Source organism: Anser cygnoides, chromosome 3, assembly GCF_040182565.1.
Source record: "Anser cygnoides isolate HZ-2024a breed goose chromosome 3, Taihu_goose_T2T_genome, whole genome shotgun sequence".
Classification (NCBI taxonomy): domain Eukaryota; kingdom Metazoa; phylum Chordata; class Aves; order Anseriformes; family Anatidae; genus Anser; species Anser cygnoides.
The window spans coordinates 11445403-11459881 of record NC_089875.1 but is presented as its reverse complement, the minus strand read 5'-3'; the positions used below and the strand labels follow the sequence as shown (position 1 = coordinate 11459881).

Genomic DNA, 14479 nt, shown 5'->3' with positions numbered 1-14479 from the left:
TATTTCTTAAAACATCATGGCACAGTATTGTCAAAGGGGGTCTTCTGAGCAGGCAAAGAGTCAAAGGATGGTCTTGTCAGGGCGTGGCCAATGAAGGAGTCACAATGGGGCCTTGTAATAAACTGAGTCAGGACAGAATCTCAGCATGGGACTGTAAGATCCTGGGTTGCACAGAGTCACAGTAAGGTTTGTAATATTCTAGCCAGCAGTGCGTCAACAGTAGGGCCTTTAGACATCGTGCTGGGGCACAGTGTCACAGGATGGCTTTTTCAGCTCCCAGCCTAACACAGAGTTACACTTTTGTGATATTTCATGAAGGCTCGCTACCTTGTCACAATAGCATATTGGGAGCTCTTGTCCTGTAAAGGAGTCAGAATATGGGTGTCGCAGCAGTGCCTGTGGTTTTCACATCCGAGCACAGAGTGTCAGAAGGGAATTGTAACCTTGTGTCTCCGCAAAGAGTCTCATCATATCCTGTTGACTTCACCATCCCAGGCATATATTCAAAGTGGAGTGGTATAAGATATGGACCCGGCACAAAGTTACCCTATGTTCTTATGAGCTCACAACCCAGCCCAGAGTCACAGATTGGCCTTGTAACTTCATGGCATGGTGTCACAGCACAGCCTTGTGAACTCATGGCCCAGCTGGGAGTTACGGTGAAGTGTTGGAATATCATCGCTCTATTCAGCATTCCAGCAGGGTCTTGTGAGCTCATGCCCCGATAGAGTGTCACTGTGGTCTCTGGTCACATTGTGGCTCAGTACTGTCAAAGAGAGTCTTTTGAGCAGGCACAGTCACAGGATGGTGTTCTCATGGTGTTGCCATGGAAGGAGTCACAGCGTGTCCTTGTAATATCAAGACGCAGCTGCGTGATGGAGCACTACATATCTGGATTGATTGTGACATCTTTTAGTGGCTTAGAGTATCTGTGATGCTTTGTAACACACTAGCCAACACAGCATCAGCAGTAGGGCTTTGTGAAATTGTTTCGTGGCACAGAGTCACAGGAGGGCTTTGTGAGCGCCCAGCAGAGCACAGCGTCACAGTTGGGTGATGTTACATGAAGGCTTAGTACTGTGTCTAAACAGGGTATTGTGAGTCATGGAGGGGTTTAATAGCATCAGATGCAGGCAGAGAGTCACAGGAGGCCTGTGTGACTGCACCGGCCAGCAAAGAGCCCCAGTGAGGCATTTTTTTCACCCTGCAAAAAGTCACAGTTTGGCGTTGTAACTTCATGGGACACAGAGCAGAGCTTTTTGAGCTCATGCCCCGGCTGCAAGTTACAGTGCAGTGTTTTAACGTCATCGATCAACAAAGCATTGCAATAGGGCCTTTTGAGCTCTTGGACTGGAAGCTTTCATAGTAATGTATTGTCACATCATGACTGTGAAATGTTGTGTGCTCAGAAGAATGTTGGGTAACTTTGTGCCGGGCCCTTATCTTAAAGCACTCAGCTTTGACTAGGTGCCTGGGCTGGTGAAGTCAACATGACCTGACTAGCCTCTTTGCAGAGAAACGAGGTTACAATTCCATTCTGTGACGCTGTGCTCGGATGTGAAAACCACAGGCACTGCTGAGACTCTATGCAAAGGCATGATGATAAAATGCCCAACTGTTTACTCCCTGCTGACCGATCCAAGGTTGGGTCCAGGTCGGGGTCACTGGGGTTGAGGATCTTGTGTCGAGGGTCCGGGATGGGGGCTCAAGATCCAGAGTCCGTTCTGGGGGTTGGGGCTCAGGGTCAGCTCTAGCGTTGGGGTCTTGGGGTCAGCTATGGTGTCGGGGGTCAGCTCTGGGCTTGGGGGCTCAGGGTCGGGGCACTGGGTCCGGGGTCAGCTCTGGGGATTGGGGGATTGGGGTCAGCTCTAGGGTCAGGGTCTAGGGTTCAGCTCTGGGGTCAGCTCTGAGGTCAGGGCTTGGTGTTGGGGGCTCAGTTCCGGGTCCGGGTTCGGGTCTGTGTCCAGGTCCGGTCGGGGACTCCAGGGATGAGAGTCCTGTGTTGAGGGTTTGGGTTTGGGACTCTGGGGTCGAGGGTCTGGGGTCGTGGGCTCTGGGGTCGAGGTTCTGGGGTTGAGGGTCCGGATTTGGGCCTTGGGGTTAGCTCCAGGTCCCGAGTCTATTCCGGGTGTTGGGGGCTTGGGCTCAGGTCCAGAGTGGGGTCTCCGGTGTCGACAGTCCAGGCCTGGGGCTCGGGGCTGGGGTTCGGGGCTGGGGCTTGGTGTGTAGGCTCGGGGCTAGGGCTTGGGGTCAGCCCCGGGTCTGGTTCTAGGGCTCAGATCCAGGTCCAAATCTTCGTGTCGGGTCTAAGGATGGCGTTCGGGGCTAGGGCTTGGGCTGTGGGCTCGGTGTTGGGGTTTGTGGTCAGCTCCAGGTCCGTGGCTGGTGGTCAGCTGCGGGTCCAAGTCTTTGGGTCGGGTCCAGGTCTGGGGCTTCGGTTCGGGTCAGGGTGGCTCCCGGATTGGGACTGGGGTGGGGCTCAGGGTTGGGGCTTGGGGTCGAGGCTTGGTGTCAGCTCCGGGGCCCGGGCTGGGGGTCACCTCCATGTTGGCCTGAGGCTCAGGGTAAACTCCATGTCTGGGTCTTTAGGTCAGGGGCTTTGATCTAGTCTGGAGTGGAGGCTCTGGGGTCGGGTCCACGGTGGAGGCACTGGGTTCAAAGGTCCAGGGTCGAGCGCCCGGCTTTGGGGCTCAGGGTTAGCTCCGGGTCCAGGGTCTATTTTGGGTGTCAGGGGCTCAAGGTAAGCTCTGGGGTGGGGGTTCCAGGGTCGAGGGTCCAGGGTTGGGGCTGGGAGCTGGGGATTGGGGTTAGCTCTGGGTTCGGGTCTGAGGTCTGCTTTGGGGGTAGGGGTCAGCCCTGGGGTCAGAGCTCAGGATCGGGTCACAGGGTCGGGGCTCTGTTCCGGGGGTTGGGGTCACCTCCAGGTCTGGGGCATGGGGTCGTGGGTCCAGTGTTGAGGGTCCCAGATCGAGGGTTCGGGGCTGGGGCTCATGGTTGTGGCTTGTGGTTGTGGCTCCAGCTTAGCTCCAGGTCCAGGATCTGTTCCTGGGGTAGGGAGCTTGAGGTCAGTTCCAGGGTGGGGCTCGGGGTCAGCTCTGGGGTGAGGACTCCGGGGTCGAGGGTCCAGTGCTTGGGCTTGGGGCTGGGGCTCAGGTCCAGGGCTCTGGGATCAAGTCCGGGTCAGGGGCTCCGGAGTTGGGTCTGGGGTGAAGGCTCCGGGGTAGATGGTTCAGGGTTGAGGGTCCGGGGCTGGGGCTTGGGGTTAGCTCCACTCCAGGGTCTGTTCCGGGGTCATTTTGCCAGGGTCAGCTCCAGTGTCAGGGTCAGCTCTAGGGTCCAGGGCTCTGGGTTTGCTCTGGGGTGGGGGGGTCAGGGTCAGGTCCGGGGTCGGCTCTGGGTTTGGGGGTCAGGGGCTTGCGGTTGGGGCTCAGGGTCAGGGTTTGGGGTCACCTCCAGGTCTGTTGCACGGGGTCGAGGGTCTGGGGTTGAGGGCTTGGGACTGGGGCTTGGGGTTGGGGCTTGGGCTTAGCTCTGGGTCCAGGATCAGTTCCGGAGGTCGGGGGCATGGGGTCAGCTCCAGGGTGGGGACTCCAGGGTCGAAGGTCCGAGGCTGGGGCTTGGGGTTAGCTCCGGGTCCAGGTCCAAGGTCTGTTTCAGGGGTCGGGGTCACCTCCGGGGCCTGAGCTCGGGTTCAGCTCTGGGTCCGGAGCTCAGGACCATCTCTGGGGTGGGGGCTCCAGGGTCGAGGGTCTGGGGCTGGAGCTCGGGGCTGGGGCTCAGGGCTCGGGCTCGGGGTTGTCTCCTGGGGGTCAGCTCCAGGTTCAGGTCTTTGGGTCAGGTTCAGGTCTGGGGCTTGGGGTCTGGTCCGGGGTGGGTGTTCTGGGGTGGAGGGTCCAGCGTTGAGGGTCCGGGGTCAAGTGTCCAGGGCTGGGGCTCAGGGTTGTGGCTCGGGGTCAGCTCCGGGGTGGGTTGAGGTTCTGGGGTCGAGGGCTGGGGGTCCGGGCACCAGGGTCAAGGGTCCAGGGTCGAGAGTTTGGGGTTGGGGCTCAGTGTTGAAGCTCAGGGCTAGTTCCAGGGGTTGGTCATTGTGGTCTGTAACTGGGGTCGTTTTGTTGGGGTCAGCTCCGGGGTCAGGGACAGCTCCAGGTTCCAGGGCTCAGGTCTCAGGCTCGGGATCAGCTCTGGGGTGGGGGCTCTGGGGTCAAGGGTCTGGGGTTGGGGCTTGGGGTTAGCTCTGGGTAAGGGGTCTGTTCCAGGGGTCGGGAGTTGGGGTCAGCTTCGGGGTTGGGGTCAGCTCCAGGGTAGGGGGCTTGGGGCCAGCTCTGGGGACGGGGGCTCAGGATCGGGGCTCGGGTCTGGGGCTTGGGGTCAGGTCCAGGTCTGGGTCTGGATCTCGGGGTTGGGCCCGGGTCAGGGGCTCGCAGTCATGTCCGCTGTACGGGCTCCAGGGCCGGGTCCTGGGTCTGGGTCTGGAGCTCAGGCCCATGTCATGGTACAAGTATCAGGCCCAGTTCTGGGTCTGGGGCTTGGGGCTCCACGGTCAGGTCTGGGTCCGGGGCTCCAAGGTCGAGGGTCCGGGATCAAGGGTCTGGGTTTGGGTCTCAGGGTTGGGGCTCAGGGTTAGCTCTGAGTCTGAGGTTCGGGGGTTGGGCTCCAGTTTGGGGCTCGGGGGTGTCAGCTCTGGGGTCAGGATCACCACCTCGGTGGTGGGGGCTCAGGGTCTGAAATCGGGGTTGTTGCTCTGGGCTGGTGATGGGGGTCAGCTCCAGGGTCCAGGGTTCCGATCCAGGGCTCGGGGTCACCTCTAGGTCTGGGTCTCGCCCCCGGACCCAGAGGTGACCCAGTGTCCTGGACCCGAAGGTGACCCCAAGCCCCGGACCGAAGCCCCTGACCCTGGAGTTGACCCCGACCCCAGTGCTGATGCCGAACCCCAAACACTGCAGCTGAACTTGATCCCCGGCCCCTGGAACAGACCCCGGAAATGGAACTATCCCTGAGCCCCAACTCCAGACCCTCGAGCCTAGACCCTCGACACGTGACCCTCAACCCCGGACCTGGAGATGACCCTGAGCCCCGAATTCTGGAGCTGACCCAGACCCACGACCCCCGGAACAGACTCTGGAACTGAAGCTAACCCCAAGCCCCAACCCTGGAACCTTGAGCCCGGAACCTCAAACCCTGACCATCGACCCTGAGCCCCAACCCCAAGCTCCATCTCTGGGGTCCAGCTCCGGATCCTCAACCCCAGACCCTTGACCCTGGACCCTCAACTCAGGTCCTGATCCCAGAGCCCCTACCCTGGACCCAACTCCAAACCATGGACATGGACCTGACCCCAAACCGCTGACCCGGACCAGACCCCAAGCCCTGGAACCATACCCGACCCCAAGCCCGGAACTGACCACAACCCCCCACTCCTGGAACAGACCCAGGACCTGGAGCTAACCCTGATCCCTAACCTCAAGCCCCAAACCCAGACTCTCGACAGCAGAAACCCAACCCTGGACCCTCGATCATGGAGCTCCGACCCTGGACCCTCCATGCTGGACCCTCAACACTGGACCATTGACTCCAGAGACCCTGACCTGGACCCAACCCCGGAGCCCCTGACCCCAAGCGCCGGACCCAGACCCGGATGGAAGCCCAAGCCCCGGGCCCAAACCCAACCCTGACCCCCGCACCTGAACCTGATCCTGAGTCCCGGACACAAGCCCCAAACCTGAGCCCCGACCCAGAGCCCCCTACCCTGAGCCCCCAACCCCGGAGCTGACCCCGGACACTTGACCCTGAAGCCCCCACTCCGGAGCTAACCCTGCGCCCCAGATCCGGAGCTGACCATGGCCCCCGACCCCCGGAACAGACCCTGGAACCAGAACTAACCCCAAGACCCAACCCCAGATGGTCGACCCTGGACCCTCAACCCCAGACCCTCGACTCTGAGCCCCAACCCAGAGCCCCAGCACTGAGCATCAGCCCCAAGCCCTGGACCTGGACCCTCGACCCCGGACCTGGAGTTGACCTCAACCTCCAACCTGCGTAACAGACCTCAACCCCCGGAACAGACCCTGGACCCAGAGTTAAACACAAGCCACAAACCTGTTCCCTCGAGCACAGACCCTTGACCCTTGAAACTGGAGACCCAACCCCAGACCCTCAATCCCAGAGCGCTGACAGTGGAACCCCGATCCCAGACCCTCGACCCCGGAGCCATGAACCCAAAACCTCAACACAGGACCCTCATTCCCAGAGCCCCTGACCTGGACCCGAACCCAGAGCCCCCAACCCCAAGCCTTGGACCTGGACCCAGATTCAGACCTGGACCCAAGCCCTGGACATGGATCCGCCCCCAAGCCCTGGACCCAACCCCAAGCCCCGGAACCAGACCCGACCCCAAGCCTGGAGCTGGCCTGGACCCCTGACCCCTGGAACAGACCCCTTACCCGGAGCTAACCCTGAGCCCCAACCCCAGACCCTCGACACTGGAGTCCTGACCCTGGACCCTCGACCCCGGACCCTCAACCCCAGAACCCCCAACTCAGACCCGACCCCAGAGCCTCCAGCCCCAAGCCCTGGACCCGGACCTGGACCCAAGCCCGAGCCCCGGACCTGGACCTGACTCCCAGACCCGGAACTGGGCCCGATACCCGTACCCGGACAATCGAGCCCAGACTTTTGAGGCTGGACCCTCGACCCTGAGCTCCAACCCCGAGCTCGAGCGCCAAGCCCCAGCCTCGGATTCTCGACCCTGTACCCGGAGTTAACCCAGAGCCCTGGACCTGGACGTGACCCTTGACCCCTGACCTTCGACCCTGAACCCCAAGCCCCAGCTCTGAGCCCCAGCCTCAAGTCCCAGACCCGGACACTCATGACCCAACCCCAGATGGTCGACCCCGGACCCTGAACCCCTGACTCTCGACCCCGAACCTGAAGTTGACCCAGAGCCCCAGCCCTAGAGGTGACCGGGAGCCCTGAACGTGAGCTCTGGACCCCAGATCTGACCCCCAAGCCCCCGTCCCCAGAGTTGACCCTGACCCTGGAACTAACCCCGAACCCAAGTCCCAACCGCGGTCCATCAACCCGGATGCTTGAACTGGGAACCTCAACCCCAAGCCCCAGACCTGGATGTGACCTCGAGCCCTGGACCCAAGCCCAAACCCCAAGCCCCCGACCCAAGCCCCAACCCCGAATCCTTGACCCCTGACCCTCAACCCGAGAACGGACCCCGGAACCCGTAATCTGGACCCGAACCTGAGCCCCAAACCTGGACCTGATTCCAAGCCCCAGCCCCAAGCCCCAACCCCAAGCCCTCAACCCCGGACAGGGGTCAGGTCTGGGTCTGTGGTCAGGGGCTCGGGGTCAGCTCCAGGGTCTAAGGCTTGGGGTCACCTCTGGGTCTGGGGTCGAGTATCCGGGGTTGGGGCTCGGGGTTAGTTCCGGTTCTGGGGTCTGTTCTGGGGGTTGGGGTCAGCACCAGGGTTGGGGGCTCAGTGTTAGCTCTGGAGTTGGGGTCAGCTCCGGGGTAGGGGGCTCGGGGTCAGCTCTGGGGTCACTGCTTGAGGTCATCTTTGGGTTCAGGGGCTCGGGGTCATCTCTGGGGTCTGGGGTTGGTTCCAGAATGGGGGCTCTGGAGTCAAGGGTCCAGGGTCAGCCCAGGTCTGGGGTCTGTTCCAGGGATTGGGGGTTGGTGTCCGTTCTGGGGGTCAAGGGTTGGGGTCAACTCTGGCTCCTTATCCAGGTCTGGAGCTTGGGCTCAGGCTCCTGGGGCTTGGGCTCAGGTCCGGGTTGAATTCGGGTCCGGGGCTTAGGTCCGGGACCCGTTCCGGGACTTGTGGTCAGGGTCTCTGGGGTCTGGTCCAGGTTGGGGGCTCTGGGGACATCGGTCCTGTGTCAAGGGTCTGGGGTTGGGTCTCTAGTGTCAAGGGTCCAGTCTTGGGGCTCAGGTTTGGGTCCGGTGTTGAGAGTCGGGATTGGGTCCAGGTCTGGGTTTCAGGGTCAGGTCCAGATCCGGGGCTTGGGTTGGGGTTTGAGTCCAGGTCAGGAGCTCTGGGGAAGAGAATCCCATGTCAAGGGTTTGGATTTGGGGCTCTAGGGTCAAGGGTCTGGGCTCGGGGGCTCCAGGGTTGAGGGTCTGGGGTTCGGGCTCAGCGTTAGCTCCAGGTCGGGTATGTTCCAGGGTTCCGGGGGCAGGGTCAGCTCCTGGGTCAGGGTCAGCTTTGGGATCGGGGCTCGGGTTCGGGCCTCAGGGTCTGGGTCCAGGGCTCAGGATTGGGGCCTCCAGGGTTGAGTCCAGTTTTAGGGCTCCGGGGATGAGCGTCCCATGTTGAGGGTTTGGGGCTCTGGGGTTGAGGATCTGGGGCCGGGGCTCTAGAGTTGAGGGTCCGGGGTCAAGGGTCTGGGCTCTGGGTTGGGGCTCAGGTTTAGCTCTGTGTCCAAGGTCTGTTCCAAGCATTGGGCGTTGGGGTCTGTTCCGGGGGCTGGGGGTGGGTTTTCCGGTGTCGAGTGTCCAGGATCTAGGGTCCATGGTCAAGGGTCCAGGGCTGGGGCTCGGGGTTGTTGTCATGGGGTTTTCTCCATGTCTGGGGTCCATTCCAGGGGTGGGGGGGCTCGGAGTCAGCTCTGGGGTCCCAGACACAAGCCTGAGCCATAGACCCGAGCCCCGGACACGGACCTGGGCCTGAGCTCTGGACCTGGACATGATCCCCCACCCCAGAGCTGACTTCAACCCCTGAACCCTGTAATGGACCCCACACCCCGAGCCCAAGACCTGGACCCAGACCCAGATCTGAGCCCAAGCCCTGGACCCGAAACTGGGCCCAATACCCGTACCCAGACATGGGCCTGATCTCTAGACCCGGACCCAACCCCAAGCCCCAGTCCCGAGCCCCAACCCCAGACTCTCAACCCCGAACCCTTGACCCTGGAACCTTCACCCCAAGACCCAGACCCAGAGGTGACTCCGAGCCCCGGACCTGAGCCCCCAACTCCAAGCCCCCAAGCCCCAGCCCCCGACCCCAGACCTGATCCTGGACCGTGGAGCTGACTGCAACCCCCGAGCCCTGATCTGACTTCGAGCCCCCGACCCCAAGCCCCCAACTCCAGAGCTGCCCCTGACCCTGAGCCCCAGCCCCGAGCCCCAACCCCAAGCCGCAACTCCAAGCCCCAACCCTGGACCCTCGACCCTGGAGCTGACCCCGAGCCCTGACCCCCAGAATGGACTCTGGACCCAGAGCTAACCCCAAGACCCAACCCCGAGCCCTGACCCCAAGTCCCAATCCTGAGCCCCGACCCTAGAGCGAGCCCTGACCCTGGAGCTAACCCCGCACCTGAATCCTGGAGTTAATTTCCTAGCCCCAAACCCAGACCTAGACCCGAACCCTAGCCCCAAACCCTAGCCCCGGACCCAAATCCTGGACTTGAAATCCAGACCTGAACCCCAGACACAAACCCCAGATCTGAAACCCGGACCCCAGAGCTGACCCCAAGCCCTGACTCTGAGCCCCGACCCCAGAGCAAGCCCTGACTGTGGAGCTAACCCCACAACTAACCCCGAACCCGAACCCTGGACCTGAACCCCGGACCCGAACCCCCGAGCTAACCCCGATCCCTGACCCCCGAACCCAGAGCTAACCTCAGACCCAAACCCCAGACCCAACCCTGAGCCCAGAGCTGACCTCGACCCCCAACCCCCGGAACAGACCCCAACCCCCGACCCCTGGAACTGACCCCATACCTGGAGCTAACCCCAAGCCCCAAGCCCAAGCCCCAAACACAGACCCTCGACCCCAGAACCTCAACACCGGAGATCCGACTCCAGACCTTCGACCACGGAGCTCCAACCATGGACCCTCGACTCCAGACTCTTGACCCTGAAGACCCCAACCCAGACCCGATGCCGGAGCCCCCGGCCCTGAGTCCTGGACCTCGACTCAAGCCCGAGCCCTGGACCTGGACCTGGACCTGACCCCCAGACCCAGAACTGAGCCAGATACCTGTACATGGGCCCGAGCTCTGGACCTGGATCTAGGAAACGACCCTGGAGCCCCTACCCTAGACATGATTCTGAGCCCCAGACCTGGACCCGACCTCGACCCCCAACCCCCAAACCCAGTTCCTTGACCCCGAGCACACAACCCAGGGGCGACCCTGAGCCCCAACCCCGAGTCCCAGCCCAGAGCCCCCACCCCAGGGGTTGACCCAGACCCCAGAGCTGACCCCGATCCCCAACCTCTGGAACAGACCCCGGAACCAGAACTAACCCCGGAACCAGAACTAACCCTGAGCCCCAATCCCAGACCCTCAACCCTGGACCCCAAGACCCTGAGACCCAACAAAGAGCCCCAGCCCCAAGCCCCAACCCCTGACCCGGAGTCAACCCCAGAGCTGACCTGGAGCCCCGACCCTGGAGCTGACCCCGACCTCCGACCCCCAGAACCAGAAACAACCCCACGCCCCAATTCTGGACCCTCAAGCCCAGACCCTCTCCCCTGGACCCTCGCACCCGGACCTGGACATGACCCAGAGCCCCGCACCCGGAGCTGACCCCAACCCCCATCCCCCGGAACTGACCCCGGAACTGCAGCTAAGCCCAAGCCCCAACCCTGAACCCCAAACCCAGACCTTCAACCCTGGAGACCCCGACCCTGAGCGCCAGACCCGGACCTAGACGAGAGCCCTGGAACTGGACCCGACCCTAAACCCGGAGCTGGCCCTGACCCCCGAACTCCAGAACAGACACTGACCCCCCCACCCCAGGAACTGACCCCGTACCCGGAACTAACCCCAAGTCCCAACCCCAGACCCTCAAGCCCAGACCCTTGACTCCGAGCCCCAATCCCAAACCGCAGCCCTGAGCCCCACCTGAGCCCCAGGCCCAGACCATTGACCCCGGACTCTCAAGTCCAGACACTCGACCCAGACCCAGAGGTATCCTGAGGCCCGGACAGGAGCCCTGGACCCCAGAGCTGACCCCGAAACCTGACCCCAAGCAATGACCACAATTTCCGACACTGAGTCCCCACTCCCGAGGTGACCCTAACCCCAGAGCTGACCCCAATCCCTGACCCCTGTAATGAACCCAAACTCCCAACCCTCAGACCCAGAGCTAAGCCCGAGCCACAACCCTGAGCCCCAAACCCAGACCCTCAACCCCAGACCCTCGACGCCGAGACCCAGACGTGGATGCGAGCCTGAGCCCCAGACCTAGACACAACCCCAACCCCCATACCCGGAACTGGGCCCAATGCCCATACCCAGACATAGGCCTGAGCTCCGGACCCAGACCCAGGCCCGAACCCTGGACCCAGACTTGACCCCAAGCCCTGGACTTAGACCCAACCCCGAGCCCCAACCCCGAGCACCAGCCCTCGACCCCGGACCCTCAAACCCAGACACTTGACCCCGAGCCCTGGACCCAATCCCCGAACCCAGGGGCTGACTCCAGACCATTGACCCCAGAGCCCCCCCCCTCCGGAGTTAACCCCAAGCTCCAGATCCAAGCCCTGGACCCCGGAAACAACCCCAAGCACTGAGACCGGAGATGACTGAGCCCCCGAACCCCAAGCTGACCCCGAACCCTGGAGCTGACCCCAACTCTCGACCCCCGGAACAGACTCTGGAACCAAATTAAAACCCAAGCCCCAACCCTGGACCCTTGAGGCCAGACCCTCAACCCTGACCCTCGACCCTGAGACCTAACCCCAAGCCCCAGCCCCTCAACCCCAGACCCAGACTTGACCCAGAGGTGACCAGGAGCCCTGGACCCGAGCTCTGGACCCTAGATCTGGTCCAAAGCCCTGAACTCAGAGCTGACTCCGAGCACAGAGCTTACACCGCAACTAACCCTGGACCCAAAACCCAGACCCAAAACCGCGGACTCGAACCCCAGACCTGAAACCTGGACCCCAGAGCTGACCCCGGAGCTCCCATTCCGGATCTAACCGCGAACACCGGACCCAGGCGCTTTTCGGTCGCCTTCTCCCAGGCTTCCTCCTCGGTAAGGATCCGGAAGTTGAGCTGCCCCCCCCCCCCCCCCTCCCCCCCCGCAGGAGAACACACAGGTGCACGCGCGGGCAGGGGCACCAAAGCGAATGCCGGCGACGCTAGCGATACCACGCATGCGCAGCGCCGCGTCAGCCTGCAGTACCGCTTTCTCGCCAGCAGGTGGCGGCAGAGGGCGCTACCACGCTCGTCGCGAGGACGGCAGGCACGGCTTCCCAAACCGTTTTCTCAATAACGGAAGCAGGGGGAACCGCACGGAAAACCACAAATGAAAACAGCGGAAAAATGCACCCCACGTTGTCTCGAGGAGGAAGTAACTGCCCTGAGAAACGTGCCGCTCCCGGCTAGGAAGCTGAGTGGCAATGTGAAAAACTACATATTTTCCGCGCCACGCCGCGGAAACAAACGTGGCGGATAGGAAACTCCCCCCAGCCGCTCCGCCTGCAGTATCAAGTTATCGCCAGCAGGTGGCGGCAGAGGGGCGACGCGGCGCAACTGCGCATGCGTAGCACTGCTCCGCCCGCCGTACCGCTTCTTACGCCAGCAGGTGACGGCCCGCATCCCGGGCCCACGGGAGACCCGAAGCGTAACGGCGCCGTTGGGGTGCATCCGCCCCTCGACGCCCCTCAGCCCCTGGCCCCTCCGTGGCTGCAGCTCCGCCTCATCCCGCGGCTTCCTCGTGGGCGGCCGCTGGCAGCGGGGCTGCAGAGGCAGAGCAGCCTCCTGCTGGCTGCGCTCTGGGAGCCCGAGGGCTGGACCCCGGGCCCCAGCAAGGGAGCAGCGGCTCAGTGGGCTTCGTGTGAAGGCCTGCTTGCACAGCCCGAGCCCCAGGGCGCTTGGGGCAGGGGCAGCCAGGGCCCCAGCGCTTTGCCCCCCTGTCACGACCACTGTGGCAGCAGCTTCAGCTGGCAGCAGCTCTCAAGCAACCTCCACTGCCTTCTCCATGGAAGCACTCCTGGGGGATGTTTTCCCTTATCCACACATGTTGTGGAAGAGCTGTCAGCACAGCACAGCACAATAATTTCTGTGCTAACACCCAGCACTTTACCCACCACAGGCTTTGTGCACTCGTGTTTCTGGTACAGTAGAAGTAGTCTGCTCCCCCTGACCTGCCTTGTGACACTGCAACAACGGGCATGGAAGGCTGAGAGTGGAAGATGACTGCTTTTAGGATTACAAACAAGAAAAACAGCACAGAGAAACAACAGATTTGACTTAATCTACTGCAGATGGCATGTTGTCATTTTTCAATATATACTTTTTGTGAATTCACAACTCATACCCTCATATAACCTCTACTTTTATGTTAAGCCTCTTACTAGCAAGATTTAGGGATTTATTACCTCCAGCTTTATTTCCTTATGCCTTTTTTATTACTTCTCTATGACAGCACTGAGTGACCACCCCATTTAAAAGCTTTTTCTTGTTTCTCTTTTAGAATATCTAACTGTGAGAGGAGGTGGAGTAACTTATTTTTACAAGTCCAAATTCCTTCCCGAGTTTTGGTATCATCTGTTTCCTGGCATTATGAGAAGCGAGAATCGTTTTGCACAGCAAAGGGAATAAAGCATTCTACTTTTCAAAAGACACAATTGCATAAGATTAGACAGTAGAATCATCCTGAGGTGGTTTGGGCATGTGTTTCCCTTTTTGCACTCTTTCCTTTCCTTAGTTTCACACCTGAAATTCTGAGTTTCTCAGTACTTTCCACCTCTGCCCCCATCCTTCCTTCCCCTAAGAGAGCTGTCATCATATGGAGATAGTATAATTTTCTTTAGCACTGAATGTCAGACTTAACTTTGCAGTGAGTGGTTCAGCAGTCAAGCTGTCTGCACACTTCGCCTGCTGACTAAACAGTCAGCACACTAGAATGACTGGCTCAATCTAAGAAGCATCAACTTCAAGACTTTTCATCTACACATTATTATGCTGCTTAAATAGTTAACAAAACCGTGATAGTAGTTAATACTGTACTAAAAAAAAAAAGAACCACCAATGAATTGATGTCTAGCCTTGGGAGTACAACTGCTGCTATCTAACAACACAATCATTTTTCTGCTTTGGTCTTAAATTACTTCAAGCATTCAGCTTCCCACAAACTATTTTATGTAGCATCATCTTTACTTATTGCATCCTTCCTTTGCAAAGATTTTAAAGTAGGCCGAGCAGTAAAAGATAAGTAAAATAGAAACAGTATGGTCTACTGTCCTGGTTCCAGCTAGGACAGAGTTAATTTTTCCTCATAGTAGCTGGTAGGGTGCTATGTTTTGAATTAGGATGAGAAGAGCGCTGATAACATGCTGATGTTTTAATTGTTGCAGAGCAGTGTTTACACCAGGCCAAGGACTTTTCGGCTTCTCGCTCTGTCCTGCCAGCGAGCAGGCTGGGGGTGCAGCAGGAGCTGGGAGGGGACAGACCCAGGACAGCTGACCCAAACTGGCCAAAGGGGTATTCCATACCATCTGACGTCATGCTAAACAAT

At 60.3% G+C, this 14479-nt stretch overlaps 1 long non-coding RNA gene across 2 annotated transcripts; it reads left to right on the top strand.

Moving 5' to 3' along the window:
* The first annotated feature begins 44 nt into the window (after positions 1-44).
* LOC136790601 (uncharacterized) lies at positions 45-13558 on the top strand. Of its 2 annotated transcripts, none has more exons than XR_010830881.1 (3): positions 45-186; positions 11858-11992; positions 13436-13558. It is a non-coding gene; the product is annotated as an uncharacterized lncRNA (long non-coding RNA). The 2 variants fall into 2 exon arrangements; XR_010830882.1 differs by lacking the exon at positions 13436-13558 and adding an exon at positions 13055-13411.
* The last annotated feature ends 921 nt before the right edge of the window (positions 13559-14479 follow it).